Consider the following 21461-nt stretch of genomic DNA (forward strand, 5'->3'; position numbering starts at 1 on the left):
GCCTCGACGACTCTGGGTGAGGGGGCAAGAGGGGCCCTCGCAGGATTCCTGAGCGGCCAGGGATCCCAAAGAATACCTGCGCGACAGGGCGGAGGACCCGACGGGGTCCCAGGATCGTGGGCCGTGGGCCCTGACGCCTCGGAGCACTCCCTGTTCCGAGCGGGCCCGACGTGGTGGAAGCTCGGGAGCTCGGCAGCCGGGAGAGGCAGCAGGCGAAGAGGCTCCGGGATCCCGATCCGAGCACGACGACCCCGGGCTGGCGGTGCGGGCTGGAAGCCGGCGGGCATGGCTGGGCCGGGCTCTTGGGGCAGCCAGGCGCCTCTGCCGGCGTCTACGGCCATACCACCCTGAACGCGCCCGATCTCGTCTGATCTCGGAAGCTAAGCAGGGTCGGGCCTGGTTAGTACTTGGATGGGAGACCGCCTGGGAATACCGGGTGCTGTAGGCTTTTTGGCTTGCTTTCTTCTCTTTCTTTCTTTTCTACCTTCCTTTCTTCCCTTCTCTCACTCACTCTTCTTTCCTTCTTTCTTTCCTTCTTTCTCTCTTTCTTTCCTTTCTTTCTTTCTTTCCTTCTTTCTTTCTATCTCTCCCTCTTTCTATCTCGCTCTTTCTCTCTCTTTTGCTTTCCTTCTTACTTTCATTCTTTTCTGTTTCTTCCCTTGCTATCTTTCCTTTCTTTCTTTGTCTCTCTCTCTTTCTTTCTTTCGTTCTGCTGTCTTTCCTTCTTTCTTTCTTTCTACCTCTCTATCTTTCTTTCTATCCTTCCTCCTTTCTTTCCTTCTTTCTTTCTCTCTCCCTCTCTCTTGCTTGCTCTTTCTTTCTTTCCTTCTTTCTTTCATTCTTTTCTTTTCTTCCCTTGCTATCTTCCTTTTCTTTCTTCTCGTTCTTCCTTCTTTCTTGCTTTCCTTCTTTCTTTCTTTCTCCTATCTCTCTGTCTCTTTCTTTCTCTCTCTTTCTCTTTCTTTATTTCGTTCTTTCCTTCTTTCTTGCTTTTCTTTCTCACTTTCTTTTCTTCCTTTCTCTTTCTTTCTTTCTTCTCTTTGCTCCTTTCTTTCTTTCCTTTCTTTCTTTCTTTCTTTCTTTCTTTCTTTCTTTCTTTCTTTCTTTCTTTCTTTCTTTCTTTCTTTCCCTCCTTCCTTCCTTCCTTCCTTCCTTCCTTCTTTCTTTCTTTCCTTCCTTCTTTCTTTCTTTCCTTCTTTCTTTCTGTCTTTCCTTTTTCTTCCAGACGGAGTCTCGCTGTCACCCAGCCTGGAGTGCAGTGGCAAGATCTCGGCTCACTGCAAGCTCCGCCTCCCGGGTTCACGCCATTCTCCTGCCTCAGCCTCCCAAACAGCTGGGACTACAGGCGCCCGCCACCACGCCCGGCTCATGTTTTGTCGTTTTAGTGGAGACGGGGTTTCACCGTGTTAGCCAGGCTGGTCTGGATCTCCTGACGTCGTGATCCACCCGCCTCGGCCTCCCAAAGTGCTGGGACTACAGGCGTGATCCACCGCGCCCGGCCTGCTGTAGGCTTTTGTGGCTTCCCCTCTCCCTCCCTTGCCCCTACTATCGCCATGCTTCCCAACCTCCCCGGACTCTGCTCCCCCCTTGTCGCCCGCCTACACCCCCGCCGCAGCCGGGGACCTCCTCCTGGGGGTCCGCCACCAAAGCACCACCGGGCAGCAGCATCCCACCGCTTCCGCCTCGCCGCCGCCCGGCCAGGAGCCCGGCTCCAGCCCTGGAGGGCAGGAGGCCGGACCCCAAAGGCGCAGGCGCGGGTTCCCTGCCGTTCCCGGCGCCTTCCCGCTCCCGGAACGCACAGGCGATTCAATCCATTCACCGGGCGGGCGCCGCCGCAACCTTCCAAACCGGGGGAAGGGGCGGGCAGGGCCAGCGGGTGCCACAGACGCCAGCCGAGACCTCCGCTCCAGAACGCAGGGGCTGCTTTATCCGGGGGAAGGACATTGCTTCGCCAGCAACCAGGAAAACAGTCCCTGTGCACCCGGATTCCCATTGCCACCAACTTCGTGTAAACTCCAGTCCCGAGGACACGCCAGAGACCCAGGCCTCGGGCCCCGTGGGCACGCCCGGTGCCACGGCTCCCGCCAAAAGGGCGGGCGCACTCTGCAAATCAAGGGGCCCACCGCACCGCACCAAGAGCACAGGGAGGTGCCAACACAGGAAGGAGCCTACGAAACCCACCCCCAAAGCAAGCAATTAATCCAAGACAAAACCCGTCTCAGCGCTCCGTTGCTCCTCTCGCATGGACGGCCTGGCCACCCTGTTCTGGCCCAGCCCAAGCCCCCTCCACCCTATCCCGGCCTGCTCAAAAGGGCCCTGCCTACGGGAGCAGGGCGCTCCCTCTCCAAGGCTCTATCGCTCTCGCTCTCTAGCTCCCTGCCCCTCTCTCTTCTGGGTTTGCCCCTGCACCTCGCGCTATTTCTGTCGCCTTTCCTCTGTCTCTCCCTCTCTGTCTGTCTTTCTCGCTCTCTCTGTCCCTCTCTCTATCTCTGCCTCTCTGTCTCTTTCCCTCTCCACCTCCCCTGTCTCTCTCGATCGCTGTCTCTCTCCCTCCCTCGGTTTCAATCTCTCCATCTATCTCTTCCTTGCTCTCCTTCAAGCCGTTTCTGTGTGCACGTGTGTGTGTGTGTGCGTGTGTGTGTGTGTGTGTGTGTGTGTGTGTGTGTGTGTCTGTGTGTGAGCGCGCGCGCGTGTGTGGGTTCCCGCGCGCGAGCGCCCGGGTGTGTCTGTGTGTGGGGCTGTGGATTTGCTGCTGGTGGTGGTGGGGTGTTTCTGGGTTTCTCTCAGCCCCTCTCGCCGGGGATCAGGCTGCCGGCTCTAGTGCCAGCCCGGGGCAAAGCAGGGCCATCCCCCAACACCCCAGCCCCCACGCCCTCTTGCCCACCGGCCGGGTCTTGGTCGGGACAAGCGACCGTGGTGGGGGCGTTGTGAGAAAAAGGCCAGGCGCGGCTGGGCCGGCTGTTCGCCCTTGGCCAGCCCTGACGCCTCTGGGGGGGTGGGCCAAGAGGGGGCCTCGCAGGAGCTCCCCAGCGGCCAGGGATCCAAAAGAATACCTCCACGACAGGGCGGAGGACCCGCCGGGGTCCCAGGATCGTGGGCCCTGGGCCCTGACGCCTCGGAGCACTCCCTGTTCCGAGCGGGCCCGACGTGGTGGAAGCTCGGGAGCTCGGCAGCCGGGGGAAGGCCGCGGGCGAGCGGCTCGGGGGTCCCGATCCGAGCCCGGCGACCCCGGGCTGGCGGTGCGGGCTGGAAGCCGGCGGGCATGGCTGGGCCGGGCTCTTGGGGCAGCCAGGCGCCTCTGCCGGCGTCTACGGCCATACCACCCTGAACGCGCCCGATCTCGTCTGATCTCGGAAGCTAAGCAGGGTCGGGCCTGGTTAGTACTTGGATGGGAGACCGCCTGGGAATACCGGGTGCTGTAGGCTTTTTGGCTTGCTTTCTTCTCTTTCTTTCTTTTCTACCTTCCTTTCTTCCCTTCTCTCACTCACTCTTCTTTCCTTCTTTCTTTCCTTCTTTCTCTCTTTCTTTCCTTTCTTTCTTTCCTTCTTTCTTTCTATCGCTCCCTCTTTCTATCTCGCTCTTTCTCTCTCTTTTGCTTTCCTTCTTACTTTCATTCTTTTCTGTTTCTTCCCTTGCTATCTTTCCTTTCTTTCTTTGTCTCTCTCTCTTTCTCTTCCTTCCTTCCTTCCTTCCTTTCTTCCTTCCTCTCTATCTCTCTATCACTCTTTCTTTCTTTCCTTCCTTCTTTCTTTCTCTCTTTGTTTTCTTTCTTTCTTTCCTTCTTTCTCTCTCTCTCTCTTTCTCGCTCTTTCTCTCTTTCTTTCCTTCTTTTCTTTTCCTTCCCTTGCTATCTTTGTTTTCTTTCTTTCTCTTTTCTTTTCTTTCCTTCTTTCTTTCTTTCTCCTATCTCTCTGTCTCTTTCTTTCTCTTTCTTTATTTCATTCTTTCCTTTTCTCTTGCTTTTCTTTCTTTCTCACTTTCTTCCTTTCTCTTTCTTTCTTTCTTTGTTTCATTCTTTCTTCGGTCTTTGCCTCTTTCTTCCTTTCTTTCTTTCCTTCTTACTTTCATTCTTTTCTTTTTCTTCCCTTACTATCTTTCCCTTCTTTCTTTCTCTCTCTGTCTTTCTCTCTCTTTCTTTCTCTCTCTCTCTTTCTCTCTCACTCTTTCTTTCTTTCTTTCTTTCTTTCTTTCTTTCTTTCTTTCTTTCTTTCTTTCTTTCTTTCTTTCTTTCCTACTTGGTTTCTTTCTTTCTTTCCTTTTTCTTCCAGACGGAGTCTCACTCTGTCACCCAACCTGGAGTGCAGTGGCAAGATCTGGGCCCACTGCAAGCTCCGCCTCCCGGGTTCACGCCATTCTCCTGCCTCAGCCTCCTGAGTAGCTGGGATTACAGGCATGCACCACCACACCTGGCTAATTTTGTATTTTTAGTAGAGACGGGGCTTCTCCATGTTGGTTAGCTTGGTCTTGGTCTGGAACTCCCAACTTCAGGCGATCCACCCACTTTCCCAAAGTGCTAGGATACCCAAAGTGCTAGGATTACAGGCGTGAGTCACCAGCGCCCGGTCAGACTAGGGGTATAGTTTTAGGCTTCTGCTTGGCTTTCCTTTTCTGTGATGAATTTCACCTCACAGTCTTAGGATATGGTGAGGAGTTTTAGGCATCGATCTTCATATGGGATATTATTCTACAGTTTTCTCTTGTAAAATCTTTGTCTTGCTTTGGTATCAGGGCAATTGTAGCCTCATAGAATGAGTTAGGGAATACTCCCTCCTCTTCAAGGTTTTGGCAGGATTAACAAGGATTACTATTCGTTCTCTAAATATTTGATAGAGAAGTCAAGTCCAAGGCTTTTTTTTTTTTTTTTTTTTTTTTTTGGCAGGAGATATTGGGTTACTGATTCAGTCTCCTTACTAGTTACTAGTCTATTCAGATTTTCACTTTCTTTGTGATTTAGTCTTGGTAGGGTTCATGTTCCTAGGAATTTATCCATTTCATCCAAGTTATCCAATATGTTGGTGTACAATTGTTCTTAGCACTCTCTTACAATCCTATTCATTTATTTCTTTGAGACAGGATCTCATCTGTCACCTAGGCTAGAGTGCAGTGGTGTGATCTAGGCTCATTACAACCTCCACCTCCCAGGTTCAAGCGATCCTCCTACCTCAGCCTCCTCAGTAGCTGGGACAACAGGCTTTTGCCATCAAGATGGGCTGAATTTTCTTCTTTCTTTCTTTCTTTCTTTCTTTCTTTAATTTATTTATTTTTTTCTTTCCTTTTTATCTTTTTTTTTTTTTTGTAAAGACCGGGTTTGACCATATCTCCCAGGCTGGTCTTGAACTCCTGAGCTAAAGTGATTCACCTGCCTGAACCTCCCGAGTAGCTGGGATTACAGGGGCCTACCACCACACCCGGCTAATTTTTTTTGTATTTTTAGTAGAGATGGTTTCACCATGTTGGCCAGGTTAGTCTTGAACTCCTAACCTCAAGTGATCTGCATGCCTCGGCCTCCCAAAGTGCTGGGATTATAGGTGTGAGCCACTTCACCCTGCCAATCGTTTTCATTTTGACTGGATCCAATAGTAATGTCCCCACTTCCATTTCTCATTTTCGTAATTTGAGTATTCTCTCTTTTTTTCTTAGTCACTCCATAAAGTTTGTCAATTTTATCTTTCAAAAAACCAACTTTCAGTTTTGTTGATTTTCTCCATTTTTGTATTTTCTGTTTTATTTATTTCTGAATTAATCTTTCTTTCTTTCCTTCCTAGGGTTTAATTTGTTCTTTTCTAGTGCCTAAATTGTAAATTTAGATTGCTAATTTGAGGTCCTTTGGGTGTTTTTTGTTTTGTTTTCTTTTGAGAGGGAGTCTCGCTCTTGTTGCCCAGGCTGGAGTGCAATGGTGCGATCTCGGCTCACTGCAACCTCTGCCTCCCAGGTTTAAGCAATTCTCTTGCTTCAGCCTCCCAAGTCGCTGGGATTACAGGCGCCTGCCACCACAACCGGCTAATTTTGTATTTTCAGCAGAGACAGGGTTTCTCCCTGTTGTTCAGGCTAGTCTCGAACTCCTGACCTCAGGTGATTGGCTCACCTCAGCCTCCCAAAGTGCTGGGATTACAGGCATTAACCGCGACGCCTGGCTTTCTTTAGGTTTTTTTCATGTAAGCATTTCACACTATAAATTTCCCTGTTAGCACTGCTTTCACTGCATCCCAAAGTTTGGCTATGCTGTGTTTTCATTTTCATTCATTTCTGAGTACAGCTGAGCCTTGAACAACATGGGTTTGAACTGCAAGGGTGCACTTATACAGGAATTGTTTTCAATAAGTACAGTAGGTCCTCTGATTTCATTAATTCTGCATCTGTAACCAAAGGCAGATTGAAAATACAGTCTTCACAGAGCGCAAACCCTGAGGATACAGCGGCCTAACTTTTTTAATGCCCAGGTTTTACAGGGCCAACTGCAAGACTTGACTCTGTGTGGATTTTGGCCTACTTACGGGGTCCTGGAACCAATCCCCTGTGGATACTGACACCCAACTGTATTTTCTGATTTCTCTTGTGGTTTCTTCTTTAACCCATTGGTTGTTTAAGCAAATATCTGAATCTCTTCAAATACCTGAGACTGGATAATTTATTAAAAAGAGACATTTATTTCTCTCAGTTCTCAAGGCTGGGGTGTCCAAGGTCAAGTCATCAGCCCATTCAGTGTCTAAGGAGGGCCCAGTCTCTCCTTCCAAGATGACACAACGTTGCTTCATCTTTCAGAGGGGAAGAACATTGTGTCCCCACACGGAGGAGACGGAGGGAATGAACCCACTCAAGTCCTTTTCTAAGGGCTCTAATTTCATCCATAAGGACTTCTACCCTCATGAGATAATCGCCTCCTAAAGAATCCACCTTTTTACCCTTTTTTTTTTTTTTTCTTTTTCTTTTTTTTGTTTGAGACAGGGTCTCATTCTATTGCCCCTACGGCAGTGCAGTAGCCTGTAGCCTGATCATGGCTCACTGCAGCCTTGACCTCCCAGGCTCAACCAGTCCTCCTGCTTCAGCCTCCTGAGTAGCTGGGACTACAGGCCTGCACCACCACGCCCACCGAATTTGGTGTTTTTTCTAGAGACAAGTTTTGCCATTTTGCCCTGGCTGGTCTTGAACTCCTGGGCTCGAACAATCTGACTGCCTTTCCCTTCCAAAGTGCTGGGATGACAGCGTTAGCCACCACCCCAGGCCAGTGCCCACCTCTTAATACTATCATATTGGCAAATAAATTTCAGCATATAAATTTTGGGGGACATTCAGACCATAGCAGTGTGTTCTTTACTTTCCAAAAAGAAAACAGGTCAGTTTATCAGTTTTCCTTGTATTATTGATTTTTAACTCGATTTTGTTGTGGTCAGAGAAGACATTTGATAATACGCTGTTCGCCCTTCGCCAGCCTCGACGACTCTGGGTGAGGGGGCAAGAGGGGCCCTCGCAGGATTCCTGAGCGGCCAGGGATCCCAAAGAATACCTGCGCGACAGGGCGGAGGACCCGACGGGGTCCCAGGATCGTGGGCCGTGGGCCCTGACGCCTCGGAGCACTCCCTGTTCCGAGCGGGCCCGACGTGGTGGAAGCTCGGGAGCTCGGCAGCCGGGAGAGGCAGCAGGCGAAGAGGCTCCGGGATCCCGATCCGAGCACGACGACCCCGGGCTGGCGGTGCGGGCTGGAAGCCGGCGGGCATGGCTGGGCCGGGCTCTTGGGGCAGCCAGGCGCCTCTGCCGGCGTCTACGGCCATACCACCCTGAACGCGCCCGATCTCGTCTGATCTCGGAAGCTAAGCAGGGTCGGGCCTGGTTAGTACTTGGATGGGAGACCGCCTGGGAATACCGGGTGCTGTAGGCTTTTTGGCTTGCTTTCTTCTCTTTCTTTCTTTTCTACCTTCCTTTCTTCCCTTCTCTCACTCACTCTTCTTTCCTTCTTTCTTTCCTTCTTTCTCTCTTTCTTTCCTTTCTTTCTTTCTTTCCTTCTTTCTTTCTATCTCTCCCTCTTTCTATCTCGCTCTTTCTCTCTCTTTTGCTTTCCTTCTTACTTTCATTCTTTTCTGTTTCTTCCCTTGCTATCTTTCCTTTCTTTCTTTGTCTCTCTCTCTTTCTTTCTTTCGTTCTGCTGTCTTTCCTTCTTTCTTTCTTTCTACCTCTCTATCTTTCTTTCTATCCTTCCTCCTTTCTTTCCTTCTTTCTTTCTCTCTCCCTCTCTCTTGCTTGCTCTTTCTTTCTTTCCTTCTTTCTTTCATTCTTTTCTTTTCTTCCCTTGCTATCTTCCTTTTCTTTCTTCTCGTTCTTCCTTCTTTCTTGCTTTCCTTCTTTCTTTCTTTCTCCTATCTCTCTGTCTCTTTCTTTCTCTCTCTTTCTCTTTCTTTATTTCGTTCTTTCCTTCTTTCTTGCTTTTCTTTCTCACTTTCTTTTCTTCCTTTCTCTTTCTTTCTTTCTTCTCTTTGCTCCTTTCTTTCTTTCCTTTCTTTCTTTCTTTCTTTCTTTCTTTCTTTCTTTCTTTCTTTCTTTCTTTCTTTCTTTCCCTCCTTCCTTCCTTCCTTCCTTCCTTCCTTCCTTCCTTCCTTCCTTCCTTCCTTCTTTCTTTCTTTCCTTCCTTCTTTCTTTCTTTCCTTCTTTCTTTCTGTCTTTCCTTTTTCTTCCAGACGGAGTCTCGCTGTCACCCAGCCTGGAGTGCAGTGGCAAGATCTCGGCTCACTGCAAGCTCCGCCTCCCGGGTTCACGCCATTCTCCTGCCTCAGCCTCCCAAACAGCTGGGACTACAGGCGCCCGCCACCACGCCCGGCTCATGTTTTGTCGTTTTAGTGGAGACGGGGTTTCACCGTGTTAGCCAGGCTGGTCTGGATCTCCTGACGTCGTGATCCACCCGCCTCGGCCTCCCAAAGTGCTGGGACTACAGGCGTGATCCACCGCGCCCGGCCTGCTGTAGGCTTTTGTGGCTTCCCCTCTCCCTCCCTTGCCCCTACTATCGCCATGCTTCCCAACCTCCCCGGACTCTGCTCCCCCCTTGTCGCCCGCCTACACCCCCGCCGCAGCCGGGGACCTCCTCCTGGGGGTCCGCCACCAAAGCACCACCGGGCAGCAGCATCCCACCGCTTCCGCCTCGCCGCCGCCCGGCCAGGAGCCCGGCTCCAGCCCTGGAGGGCAGGAGGCCGGACCCCAAAGGCGCAGGCGCGGGTTCCCTGCCGTTCCCGGCGCCTTCCCGCTCCCGGAACGCACAGGCGATTCAATCCATTCACCGGGCGGGCGCCGCCGCAACCTTCCAAACCGGGGGAAGGGGCGGGCAGGGCCAGCGGGTGCCACAGACGCCAGCCGAGACCTCCGCTCCAGAACGCAGGGGCTGCTTTATCCGGGGGAAGGACATTGCTTCGCCAGCAACCAGGAAAACAGTCCCTGTGCACCCGGATTCCCATTGCCACCAACTTCGTGTAAACTCCAGTCCCGAGGACACGCCAGAGACCCAGGCCTCGGGCCCCGTGGGCACGCCCGGTGCCACGGCTCCCGCCAAAAGGGCGGGCGCACTCTGCAAATCAAGGGGCCCACCGCACCGCACCAAGAGCACAGGGAGGTGCCAACACAGGAAGGAGCCTACGAAACCCACCCCCAAAGCAAGCAATTAATCCAAGACAAAACCCGTCTCAGCGCTCCGTTGCTCCTCTCGCATGGACGGCCTGGCCACCCTGTTCTGGCCCAGCCCAAGCCCCCTCCACCCTATCCCGGCCTGCTCAAAAGGGCCCTGCCTACGGGAGCAGGGCGCTCCCTCTCCAAGGCTCTATCGCTCTCGCTCTCTAGCTCCCTGCCCCTCTCTCTTCTGGGTTTGCCCCTGCACCTCGCGCTATTTCTGTCGCCTTTCCTCTGTCTCTCCCTCTCTGTCTGTCTTTCTCGCTCTCTCTGTCCCTCTCTCTATCTCTGCCTCTCTGTCTCTTTCCCTCTCCACCTCCCCTGTCTCTCTCGATCGCTGTCTCTCTCCCTCCCTCGGTTTCAATCTCTCCATCTATCTCTTCCTTGCTCTCCTTCAAGCCGTTTCTGTGTGCACGTGTGTGTGTGTGCGTGTGTGTGTGTGTGTGTGTGTGTGTGTGTGTGTGTCTGTGTGTGAGCGCGCGCGCGTGTGTGGGTTCCCGCGCGCGAGCGCCCGGGTGTGTCTGTGTGTGGGGCTGTGGATTTGCTGCTGGTGGTGGTGGGGTGTTTCTGGGTTTCTCTCAGCCCCTCTCGCCGGGGATCAGGCTGCCGGCTCTAGTGCCAGCCCGGGGCAAAGCAGGGCCATCCTCCAACACCCCAGCCCCCACGCCCTCTTGCCCACCGGCCGGGTCTTGGTCGGGACAAGCGACCGTGGTGGGGGCGTTGTGAGAAAAAGGCCAGGCGCGGCTGGGCCGGCTGTTCGCCCTTGGCCAGCCCTGACGCCTCTGGGGGGGTGGGCCAAGAGGGGGCCTCGCAGGAGCTCCCCAGCGGCCAGGGATCCAAAAGAATACCTCCACGACAGGGCGGAGGACCCGCCGGGGTCCCAGGATCGTGGGCCCTGGGCCCTGACGCCTCGGAGCACTCCCTGTTCCGAGCGGGCCCGACGTGGTGGAAGCTCGGGAGCTCGGCAGCCGGGGGAAGGCCGCGGGCGAGCGGCTCGGGGGTCCCGATCCGAGCCCGGCGACCCCGGGCTGGCGGTGCGGGCTGGAAGCCGGCGGGCATGGCTGGGCCGGGCTCTTGGGGCAGCCAGGCGCCTCTGCCGGCGTCTACGGCCATACCACCCTGAACGCGCCCGATCTCGTCTGATCTCGGAAGCTAAGCAGGGTCGGGCCTGGTTAGTACTTGGATGGGAGACCGCCTGGGAATACCGGGTGCTGTAGGCTTTTTGGCTTGCTTTCTTCTCTTTCTTTCTTTTCTACCTTCCTTTCTTCCCTTCTCTCACTCACTCTTCTTTCCTTCTTTCTTTCCTTCTTTCTCTCTTTCTTTCCTTTCTTTCTTTCCTTCTTTCTTTCTATCGCTCCCTCTTTCTATCTCGCTCTTTCTCTCTCTTTTGCTTTCCTTCTTACTTTCATTCTTTTCTGTTTCTTCCCTTGCTATCTTTCCTTTCTTTCTTTGTCTCTCTCTCTTTCTCTTCCTTCCTTCCTTCCTTCCTTTCTTCCTTCCTCTCTATCTCTCTATCACTCTTTCTTTCTTTCCTTCCTTCTTTCTTTCTCTCTTTGTTTTCTTTCTTTCTTTCCTTCTTTCTCTCTCTCTCTCTTTCTCGCTCTTTCTCTCTTTCTTTCCTTCTTTTCTTTTCCTTCCCTTGCTATCTTTGTTTTCTTTCTTTCTCTTTTCTTTTCTTTCCTTCTTTCTTTCTTTCTCCTATCTCTCTGTCTCTTTCTTTCTCTTTCTTTATTTCATTCTTTCCTTTTCTCTTGCTTTTCTTTCTTTCTCACTTTCTTCCTTTCTCTTTCTTTCTTTCTTTCTTTGTTTCATTCTTTCTTCGGTCTTTGCCTCTTTCTTCCTTTCTTTCTTTCCTTCTTACTTTCATTCTTTTCTTTTTCTTCCCTTACTATCTTTCCCTTCTTTCTTTCTCTCTCTGTCTTTCTCTCTCTTTCTTTCTCTCTCTCTCTCTCTTTCTCTCTCACTCTTTCTTTCTTTCTTTCTTTCTTTCTTTCTTTCTTTCTTTCTTTCTTTCTTTCTTTCTTTCTTTCTTTCTTTCTTTCCTACTTGGTTTCTTTCTTTCTTTCCTTTTTCTTCCAGACGGAGTCTCACTCTGTCACCCAACCTGGAGTGCAGTGGCAAGATCTGGGCCCACTGCAAGCTCCGCCTCCCGGGTTCACGCCATTCTCCTGCCTCAGCCTCCTGAGTAGCTGGGATTACAGGCATGCACCACCACACCTGGCTAATTTTGTATTTTTAGTAGAGACGGGGCTTCTCCATGTTGGTTAGCTTGGTCTTGGTCTGGAACTCCCAACTTCAGGCGATCCACCCACTTTCCCAAAGTGCTAGGATACCCAAAGTGCTAGGATTACAGGCGTGAGTCACCAGCGCCCGGTCAGACTAGGGGTATAGTTTTAGGCTTCTGCTTGGCTTTCCTTTTCTGTGATGAATTTCACCTCACAGTCTTAGGATATGGTGAGGAGTTTTAGGCATCGATCTTCATATGGGATATTATTCTACAGTTTTCTCTTGTAAAATCTTTGTCTTGCTTTGGTATCAGGGCAATTGTAGCCTCATAGAATGAGTTAGGGAATACTCCCTCCTCTTCAAGGTTTTGGCAGGATTAACAAGGATTACTATTCGTTCTCTAAATATTTGATAGAGAAGTCAAGTCCAAGGCTTTTTTTTTTTTTTTTTTTTTTTTTGGCAGGAGATATTGGGTTACTGATTCAGTCTCCTTACTAGTTACTAGTCTATTCAGATTTTCACTTTCTTTGTGATTTAGTCTTGGTAGGGTTCATGTTCCTAGGAATTTATCCATTTCATCCAAGTTATCCAATATGTTGGTGTACAATTGTTCTTAGCACTCTCTTACAATCCTATTCATTTATTTCTTTGAGACAGGATCTCATCTGTCACCTAGGCTAGAGTGCAGTGGTGTGATCTAGGCTCATTACAACCTCCACCTCCCAGGTTCAAGCGATCCTCCTACCTCAGCCTCCTCAGTAGCTGGGACAACAGGCTTTTGCCATCAAGATGGGCTGAATTTTCTTCTTTCTTTCTTTCTTTCTTTCTTTCTTTAATTTATTTATTTTTTTCTTTCCTTTTTATCTTTTTTTTTTTTTTGTAAAGACCGGGTTTGACCATATCTCCCAGGCTGGTCTTGAACTCCTGAGCTAAAGTGATTCACCTGCCTGAACCTCCCGAGTAGCTGGGATTACAGGGGCCTACCACCACACCCGGCTAATTTTTTTTGTATTTTTAGTAGAGATGGTTTCACCATGTTGGCCAGGTTAGTCTTGAACTCCTAACCTCAAGTGATCTGCATGCCTCGGCCTCCCAAAGTGCTGGGATTATAGGTGTGAGCCACTTCACCCTGCCAATCGTTTTCATTTTGACTGGATCCAATAGTAATGTCCCCACTTCCATTTCTCATTTTCGTAATTTGAGTATTCTCTCTTTTTTTCTTAGTCACTCCATAAAGTTTGTCAATTTTATCTTTCAAAAAACCAACTTTCAGTTTTGTTGATTTTCTCCATTTTTGTATTTTCTGTTTTATTTATTTCTGAATTAATCTTTCTTTCTTTCCTTCCTAGGGTTTAATTTGTTCTTTTCTAGTGCCTAAATTGTAAATTTAGATTGCTAATTTGAGGTCCTTTGGGTGTTTTTTGTTTTGTTTTCTTTTGAGAGGGAGTCTCGCTCTTGTTGCCCAGGCTGGAGTGCAATGGTGCGATCTCGGCTCACTGCAACCTCTGCCTCCCAGGTTTAAGCAATTCTCTTGCTTCAGCCTCCCAAGTCGCTGGGATTACAGGCGCCTGCCACCACAACCGGCTAATTTTGTATTTTCAGCAGAGACAGGGTTTCTCCCTGTTGTTCAGGCTAGTCTCGAACTCCTGACCTCAGGTGATTGGCTCACCTCAGCCTCCCAAAGTGCTGGGATTACAGGCATTAACCGCGACGCCTGGCTTTCTTTAGGTTTTTTTCATGTAAGCATTTCACACTATAAATTTCCCTGTTAGCACTGCTTTCACTGCATCCCAAAGTTTGGCTATGCTGTGTTTTCATTTTCATTCATTTCTGAGTACAGCTGAGCCTTGAACAACATGGGTTTGAACTGCAAGGGTGCACTTATACAGGAATTGTTTTCAATAAGTACAGTAGGTCCTCTGATTTCATTAATTCTGCATCTGTAACCAAAGGCAGATTGAAAATACAGTCTTCACAGAGCGCAAACCCTGAGGATACAGCGGCCTAACTTTTTTAATGCCCAGGTTTTACAGGGCCAACTGCAAGACTTGACTCTGTGTGGATTTTGGCCTACTTACGGGGTCCTGGAACCAATCCCCTGTGGATACTGACACCCAACTGTATTTTCTGATTTCTCTTGTGGTTTCTTCTTTAACCCATTGGTTGTTTAAGCAAATATCTGAATCTCTTCAAATACCTGAGACTGGATAATTTATTAAAAAGAGACATTTATTTCTCTCAGTTCTCAAGGCTGGGGTGTCCAAGGTCAAGTCATCAGCCCATTCAGTGTCTAAGGAGGGCCCAGTCTCTCCTTCCAAGATGACACAACGTTGCTTCATCTTTCAGAGGGGAAGAACATTGTGTCCCCACACGGAGGAGACGGAGGGAATGAACCCACTCAAGTCCTTTTCTAAGGGCTCTAATTTCATCCATAAGGACTTCTACCCTCATGAGATAATCGCCTCCTAAAGAATCCACCTTTTTACCCTTTTTTTTTTTTTTTCTTTTTCTTTTTTTTGTTTGAGACAGGGTCTCATTCTATTGCCCCTACGGCAGTGCAGTAGCCTGTAGCCTGATCATGGCTCACTGCAGCCTTGACCTCCCAGGCTCAACCAGTCCTCCTGCTTCAGCCTCCTGAGTAGCTGGGACTACAGGCCTGCACCACCACGCCCACCGAATTTGGTGTTTTTTCTAGAGACAAGTTTTGCCATTTTGCCCTGGCTGGTCTTGAACTCCTGGGCTCGAACAATCTGACTGCCTTTCCCTTCCAAAGTGCTGGGATGACAGCGTTAGCCACCACCCCAGGCCAGTGCCCACCTCTTAATACTATCATATTGGCAAATAAATTTCAGCATATAAATTTTGGGGGACATTCAGACCATAGCAGTGTGTTCTTTACTTTCCAAAAAGAAAACAGGTCAGTTTATCAGTTTTCCTTGTATTATTGATTTTTAACTCGATTTTGTTGTGGTCAGAGAAGACATTTGATAATACGCTGTTCGCCCTTCGCCAGCCTCGACGACTCTGGGTGAGGGGGCAAGAGGGGCCCTCGCAGGATTCCTGAGCGGCCAGGGATCCCAAAGAATACCTGCGCGACAGGGCGGAGGACCCGACGGGGTCCCAGGATCGTGGGCCGTGGGCCCTGACGCCTCGGAGCACTCCCTGTTCCGAGCGGGCCCGACGTGGTGGAAGCTCGGGAGCTCGGCAGCCGGGAGAGGCAGCAGGCGAAGAGGCTCCGGGATCCCGATCCGAGCACGACGACCCCGGGCTGGCGGTGCGGGCTGGAAGCCGGCGGGCATGGCTGGGCCGGGCTCTTGGGGCAGCCAGGCGCCTCTGCCGGCGTCTACGGCCATACCACCCTGAACGCGCCCGATCTCGTCTGATCTCGGAAGCTAAGCAGGGTCGGGCCTGGTTAGTACTTGGATGGGAGACCGCCTGGGAATACCGGGTGCTGTAGGCTTTTTGGCTTGCTTTCTTCTCTTTCTTTCTTTTCTACCTTCCTTTCTTCCCTTCTCTCACTCACTCTTCTTTCCTTCTTTCTTTCCTTCTTTCTCTCTTTCTTTCCTTTCTTTCTTTCTTTCCTTCTTTCTTTCTATCTCTCCCTCTTTCTATCTCGCTCTTTCTCTCTCTTTTGCTTTCCTTCTTACTTTCATTCTTTTCTGTTTCTTCCCTTGCTATCTTTCCTTTCTTTCTTTGTCTCTCTCTCTTTCTTTCTTTCGTTCTGCTGTCTTTCCTTCTTTCTTTCTTTCTACCTCTCTATCTTTCTTTCTATCCTTCCTCCTTTCTTTCCTTCTTTCTTTCTCTCTCCCTCTCTCTTGCTTGCTCTTTCTTTCTTTCCTTCTTTCTTTCATTCTTTTCTTTTCTTCCCTTGCTATCTTCCTTTTCTTTCTTCTCGTTCTTCCTTCTTTCTTGCTTTCCTTCTTTCTTTCTTTCTCCTATCTCTCTGTCTCTTTCTTTCTCTCTCTTTCTCTTTCTTTATTTCGTTCTTTCCTTCTTTCTTGCTTTTCTTTCTCACTTTCTTTTCTTCCTTTCTCTTTCTTTCTTTCTTCTCTTTGCTCCTTTCTTTCTTTCCTTTCTTTCTTTCTTTCTTTCTTTCTTTCTTTCTTTCTTTCTTTCTTTCTTTCTTTCTTTCTTTCTTTCTTTCTTTCTTTCCCTCCTTCCTTCCTTCCTTCCTTCCTTCCTTCTTTCTTTCTTTCCTTCCTTCTTTCTTTCTTTCCTTCTTTCTTTCTGTCTTTCCTTTTTCTTCCAGACGGAGTCTCGCTGTCACCCAGCCTGGAGTGCAGTGGCAAGATCTCGGCTCACTGCAAGCTCCGCCTCCCGGGTTCACGCCATTCTCCTGCCTCAGCCTCCCAAACAGCTGGGACTACAGGCGCCCGCCACCACGCCCGGCTCATGTTTTGTCGTTTTAGTGGAGACGGGGTTTCACCGTGTTAGCCAGGCTGGTCTGGATCTCCTGACGTCGTGATCCACCCGCCTCGGCCTCCCAAAGTGCTGGGACTACAGGCGTGATCCACCGCGCCCGGCCTGCTGTAGGCTTTTGTGGCTTCCCCTCTCCCTCCCTTGCCCCTACTATCGCCATGCTTCCCAACCTCCCCGGACTCTGCTCCCCCCTTGTCGCCCGCCTACACCCCCGCCGCAGCCGGGGACCTCCTCCTGGGGGTCCGCCACCAAAGCACCACCGGGCAGCAGCATCCCACCGCTTCCGCCTCGCCGCCGCCCGGCCAGGAGCCCGGCTCCAGCCCTGGAGGGCAGGAGGCCGGACCCCAAAGGCGCAGGCGCGGGTTCCCTGCCGTTCCCGGCGCCTTCCCGCTCCCGGAACGCACAGGCGATTCAATCCATTCACCGGGCGGGCGCCGCCGCAACCTTCCAAACCGGGGGAAGGGGCGGGCAGGGCCAGCGGGTGCCACAGACGCCAGCCGAGACCTCCGCTCCAGAACGCAGGGGCTGCTTTATCCGGGGGAAGGACATTGCTTCGCCAGCAACCAGGAAAACAGTCCCTGTGCACCCGGATTCCCATTGCCACCAACTTCGTGTAAACTCCAGTCCCGAGGACACGCCAGAGACCCAGGCCTCGGGCCCCGTGGGCACGCCCGGTGCCACGGCTCCCGCCAAAAGGGCGGGCGCACTCTGCAAATCAAGGGGCCCACCGCACCGCACCAAGAGCACAGGGAGGTGCCAACACAGGAAGGAGCCTACGAAACCCACCCCCAAAGCAAGCAATTAATCCAAGACAAAACCCGTCTCAGCGCTCCGTTGCTCCTCTCGCATGGACGGCCTGGCCACCCTGTTCTGGCCCAGCCCAAGCCCCCTCCACCCTATCCCGGCCTGCTCAAAAGGGCCCTGCCTACGGGAGCAGGGCGCTCCCTCTCCAAGGCTCTATCGCTCTCGCTCTCTAGCTCCCTGCCCCTCTCTCTTCTGGGTTTGCCCCTGCACCTCGCGCTATTTCTGTCGCCTTTCCTCTGTCTCTCCCTCTCTGTCTGTCTTTCTCGCTCTCTCTGTCCCTCTCTCTATCTCTGCCTCTCTGTCTCTTTCCCTCTCCACCTCCCCTGTCTCTCTCGATCGCTGTCTCTCTCCCTCCCTCGGTTTCAATCTCTCCATCTATCTCTTCCTTGCTCTCCTTCAAGCCGTTTCTGTGTGCACGTGTGTGTGTGTGTGCGTGTGTGTGTGTGTGTGTGTGTGTGTGTGTGTGTGTGTCTGTGTGTGAGCGCGCGCGCGTGTGTGGGTTCCCGCGCGCGAGCGCCCGGGTGTGTCTGTGTGTGGGGCTGTGGATTTGCTGCTGGTGGTGGTGGGGTGTTTCTGGGTTTCTCTCAGCCCCTCTCGCCGGGGATCAGGCTGCCGGCTCTAGTGCCAGCCCGGGGCAAAGCAGGGCCATCCCCCAACACCCCAGCCCCCACGCCCTCTTGCCCACCGGCCGGGTCTTGGTCGGGACAAGCGACCGTGGTGGGGGCGTTGTGAGAAAAAGGCCAGGCGCGGCTGGGCCGGCTGTTCGCCCTTGGCCAGCCCTGACGCCTCTGGGGGGGTGGGCCAAGAGGGGGCCTCGCAGGAGCTCCCCAGCGGCCAGGGATCCAAAAGAATACCTCCACGACAGGGCGGAGGACCCGCCGGGGTCCCAGGATCGTGGGCCCTGGGCCCTGACGCCTCGGAGCACTCCCTGTTCCGAGCGGGCCCGACGTGGTGGAAGCTCGGGAGCTCGGCAGCCGGGGGAAGGCCGCGGGCGAGCGGCTCGGGGGTCCCGATCCGAGCCCGGCGACCCCGGGCTGGCGGTGCGGGCTGGAAGCCGGCGGGCATGGCTGGGCCGGGCTCTTGGGGCAGCCAGGCGCCTCTGCCGGCGTCTACGGCCATACCACCCTGAACGCGCCCGATCTCGTCTGATCTCGGAAGCTAAGCAGGGTCGGGCCTGGTTAGTACTTGGATGGGAGACCGCCTGGGAATACCGGGTGCTGTAGGCTTTTTGGCTTGCTTTCTTCTCTTTCTTTCTTTTCTACCTTCCTTTCTTCCCTTCTCTCACTCACTCTTCTTTCCTTCTTTCTTTCCTTCTTTCTCTCTTTCTTTCCTTTCTTTCTTTCCTTCTTTCTTTCTATCGCTCCCTCTTTCTATCTCGCTCTTTCTCTCTCTTTTGCTTTCCTTCTTACTTTCATTCTTTTCTGTTTCTTCCCTTGCTATCTTTCCTTTCTTTCTTTGTCTCTCTCTCTTTCTCTTCCTTCCTTCCTTCCTTCCTTTCTTCCTTCCTCTCTATCTCTCTATCACTCTTTCTTTCTTTCCTTCCTTCTTTCTTTCTCTCTTTGTTTTCTTTCTTTCTTTCCTTCTTTCTCTCTCTCTCTCTTTCTCGCTCTTTCTCTCTTTCTTTCCTTCTTTTCTTTTCCTTCCCTTGCTATCTTTGTTTTCTTTCTTTCTCTTTTCTTTTCTTTCCTTCTTTCTTTCTTTCTCCTATCTCTCTGTCTCTTTCTTTCTCTTTCTTTATTTCATTCTTTCCTTTTCTCTTGCTTTTCTTTCTTTCTCACTTTCTTCCTTTCTCTTTCTTTCTTTCTTTGTTTCATTCTTTCTTCGGTCTTTGCCTCTTTCTTCCTTTCTTTCTTTCCTTCTTACTTTCATTCTTTTCTTTTTCTTCCCTTACTATCTTTCCCTTCTTTCTTTCTCTCTCTGTCTTTCTCTCTCTTTCTTTCTCTCTCTCTCTTTCTCTCTCACTCTTTCTTTCTTTCTTTCTTTCTTTCTTTCTTTCTTTCTTTCTTTCTTTCTTTCTTTCTTTCTTTCTTTCTTTCTTTCTTTCCTACTTGGTTTCTTTCTTTCTTTCCTTTTTCTTCCAGACGGAGTCTCACTCTGTCACCCAACCTGGAGTGCAGTGGCAAGATCTGGGCCCACTGCAAGCTCCGCCTCCCGGGTTCACGCCATTCTCCTGCCTCAGCCTCCTGAGTAGCTGGGATTACAGGCATGCACCACCACACCTGGCTAATTTTGTATTTTTAGTAGAGACGGGGCTTCTCCATGTTGGTTAGCTTGGTCTTGGTCTGGAACTCCCAACTTCAGGCGATCCACCCACTTTCCCAAAGTGCTAGGATACCCAAAGTGCTAGGATTACAGGCGTGAGTCACCAGCGCCCGGTCAGACTAGGGGTATAGTTTTAGGCTTCTGCTTGGCTTTCCTTTTCTGTGATGAATTTCACCTCACAGTCTTAGGATATGGTGAGGAGTTTTAGGCATCGATCTTCATATGGGATATTATTCTACAGTTTTCTCTTGTAAAATCTTTGTCTTGCTTTGGTATCAGGGCAATTGTAGCCTCATAGAATGAGTTAGGGAATACTCCCTCCTCTTCAAGGTTTTGGCAGGATTAACAAGGATTACTATTCGTTCTCTAAATATTTGATAGAGAAGTCAAGTCCAAGGCTTTTTTTTTTTTTTTTTTTTTTTTTTTTTTTTTTTTTTTGGCAGGAGATATTGGGTTACTGATTCAGTCTCCTTACTAGTTACTAGTCTATTCAGATTTTCACTTTCTTTGTGATTTAGTCTTGGTAGGGTTCATGTTCCTAGGAATTTATCCATTTCATCCAAGTTATCCAATATGTTGGTGTACAATTGTTCTTAGCACTCTCTTACAATCCTATTCATTTATTTCTTTGAGACAGGATCTCATCTGTCACCTAGGCTAGAGTGCAGTGGTGTGATCTAGGCTCATTACAACCTCCACCTCCCAGGTTCAAGCGATCCTCCTACCTCAGCCTCCTCAGTAGCTGGGACAACAGGCTTTTGCCATCAAGATGGGCTGAATTTTCTTCTTTCTTTCTTTCTTTCTTTCTTTCTTTCTTTCTTTCTTTCTTTAATTTATTTATTTTTTTCTTTCCTTTTTATCTTTTTTTTTTTTTTGTAAAGACCGGGTTTGACCATATCTCCCAGGCTGGTCTTGAACTCCTGAGCTAAAGTGATTCACCTGCCTGAACCTCCCGAGTAGCTGGGATTACAGGGGCCTACCACCACACCCGGCTAATTTTTTTTGTATTTTTAGTAGAGATGGTTTCACCATGTTGGCCAGGTTAGTCTTGAACTCCTAACCTCAAGTGATCTGCATGCCTCGGCCTCCCAAAGTGCTGGGATTATAGGTGTGAGCCACTTCACCCTGCCAATCGTTTTCATTTTGACTGGATCCAATAGTAATGTCCCCACTTCCATTTCTGATTTTCGTAATTTGAGTATTCTCTCTTTTTTTCTTAGTCACTCCATAAAGTTTGTCAATTTTATCTTTCAAAAAACCAACTTTCAGTTTTGTTGATTTTCTCCATTTTTGTATTTTCTGTTTTATTTATTTCTGAATTAATCTTTCTTTCTTTCCTTCCTAGGGTTTAATTTGTTCTTTTCTAGTGCCTAAATTGTAAATTTAGATTGCTAATTTGAGGTCCTTTGGGTGTTTTTTGTTTTGTTTTCTTTTGAGAGGGAGTCTCGCTCTTGTTGCCCAGGCTGGAGTGCAATGGTGCGATCTCGGCTCACTGCAACCTCTGCCTCCCAGGTTTAAGCAATTCTCTTGCTTCAGCCTCCCAAGTCGCTGGGATTACAGGCGCCTGCCACCACAACCGGCTAATTTTGTATTTTCAGCAGAGACAGGGTTTCTCCCTGTTGTTCAGGCTAGTCTCGAACTCCTGACCTCAGGTGATTGGCTCACCTCAGCCTCCCAAAGTGCTGGGATTACAGGCATTAACCGCGACGCCTGGCTTTCTTTAGGTTTTTTTCATGTAAGCATTTCACACTATAAATTTCCCTGTTAGCACTGCTTTCACTGCATCCCAAAGTTTGGCTATGCTGTGTTTTCATTTTCATTCATTTCTGAGTACAGCTGAGCCTTGAACAACATGGGTTTGAACTGCAAGGGTGCACTTATACAGGAATTGTTTTCAATAAGTACAGTAGGTCCTCTGATTTCATTAATTCTGCATCTGTAACCAAAGGCAGATTGAAAATACAGTCTTCACAGAGCGCAAACCCTGAGGATACAGCGGCCTAACTTTTTTAATGCCCAGGTTTTACAGGGCCAACTGCAAGACTTGACTCTGTGTGGATTTTGGCCTACTTACGGGGTCCTGGAACCAATCCCCTGTGGATACT

The 21461-nt window shown here is 50.1% G+C and overlaps 6 non-coding genes across 6 annotated transcripts; all 6 read left to right on the forward strand.

Annotated features, from left to right (window-relative positions):
* The first annotated feature begins 329 nt into the window (after positions 1 to 329).
* On the forward strand, positions 330 to 448 carry LOC135969216 (5S ribosomal RNA). The gene has a single exon (XR_010584355.1). It is a non-coding gene; the product is annotated as a 5S ribosomal RNA (ribosomal RNA).
* Positions 449 to 3306: 2858 nt separating this feature from the next.
* On the forward strand, positions 3307 to 3425 carry LOC135968881 (5S ribosomal RNA). The gene has a single exon (XR_010583896.1). It is a non-coding gene; the product is annotated as a 5S ribosomal RNA (ribosomal RNA).
* A 4332-nt stretch (positions 3426 to 7757) lies between these two features.
* On the forward strand, positions 7758 to 7876 carry LOC135968886 (5S ribosomal RNA). The gene has a single exon (XR_010583901.1). It is a non-coding gene; the product is annotated as a 5S ribosomal RNA (ribosomal RNA).
* Positions 7877 to 10746: 2870 nt separating this feature from the next.
* On the forward strand, positions 10747 to 10865 carry LOC135968891 (5S ribosomal RNA). Its single transcript, XR_010583908.1, has one exon. It is a non-coding gene; the product is annotated as a 5S ribosomal RNA (ribosomal RNA).
* A 4347-nt stretch (positions 10866 to 15212) lies between these two features.
* On the forward strand, positions 15213 to 15331 carry LOC135968894 (5S ribosomal RNA). Its single transcript, XR_010583919.1, has one exon. It is a non-coding gene; the product is annotated as a 5S ribosomal RNA (ribosomal RNA).
* A 2870-nt stretch (positions 15332 to 18201) lies between these two features.
* LOC123570633 (5S ribosomal RNA) lies at positions 18202 to 18320 on the forward strand. The gene has a single exon (XR_006694914.1). It is a non-coding gene; the product is annotated as a 5S ribosomal RNA (ribosomal RNA).
* Positions 18321 to 21461: the final 3141 nt, after the last annotated feature.

This window comes from Macaca fascicularis, chromosome 1, assembly GCF_037993035.2.
Source record: "Macaca fascicularis isolate 582-1 chromosome 1, T2T-MFA8v1.1".
Classification (NCBI taxonomy): Eukaryota; Metazoa; Chordata; class Mammalia; order Primates; family Cercopithecidae; genus Macaca; species Macaca fascicularis.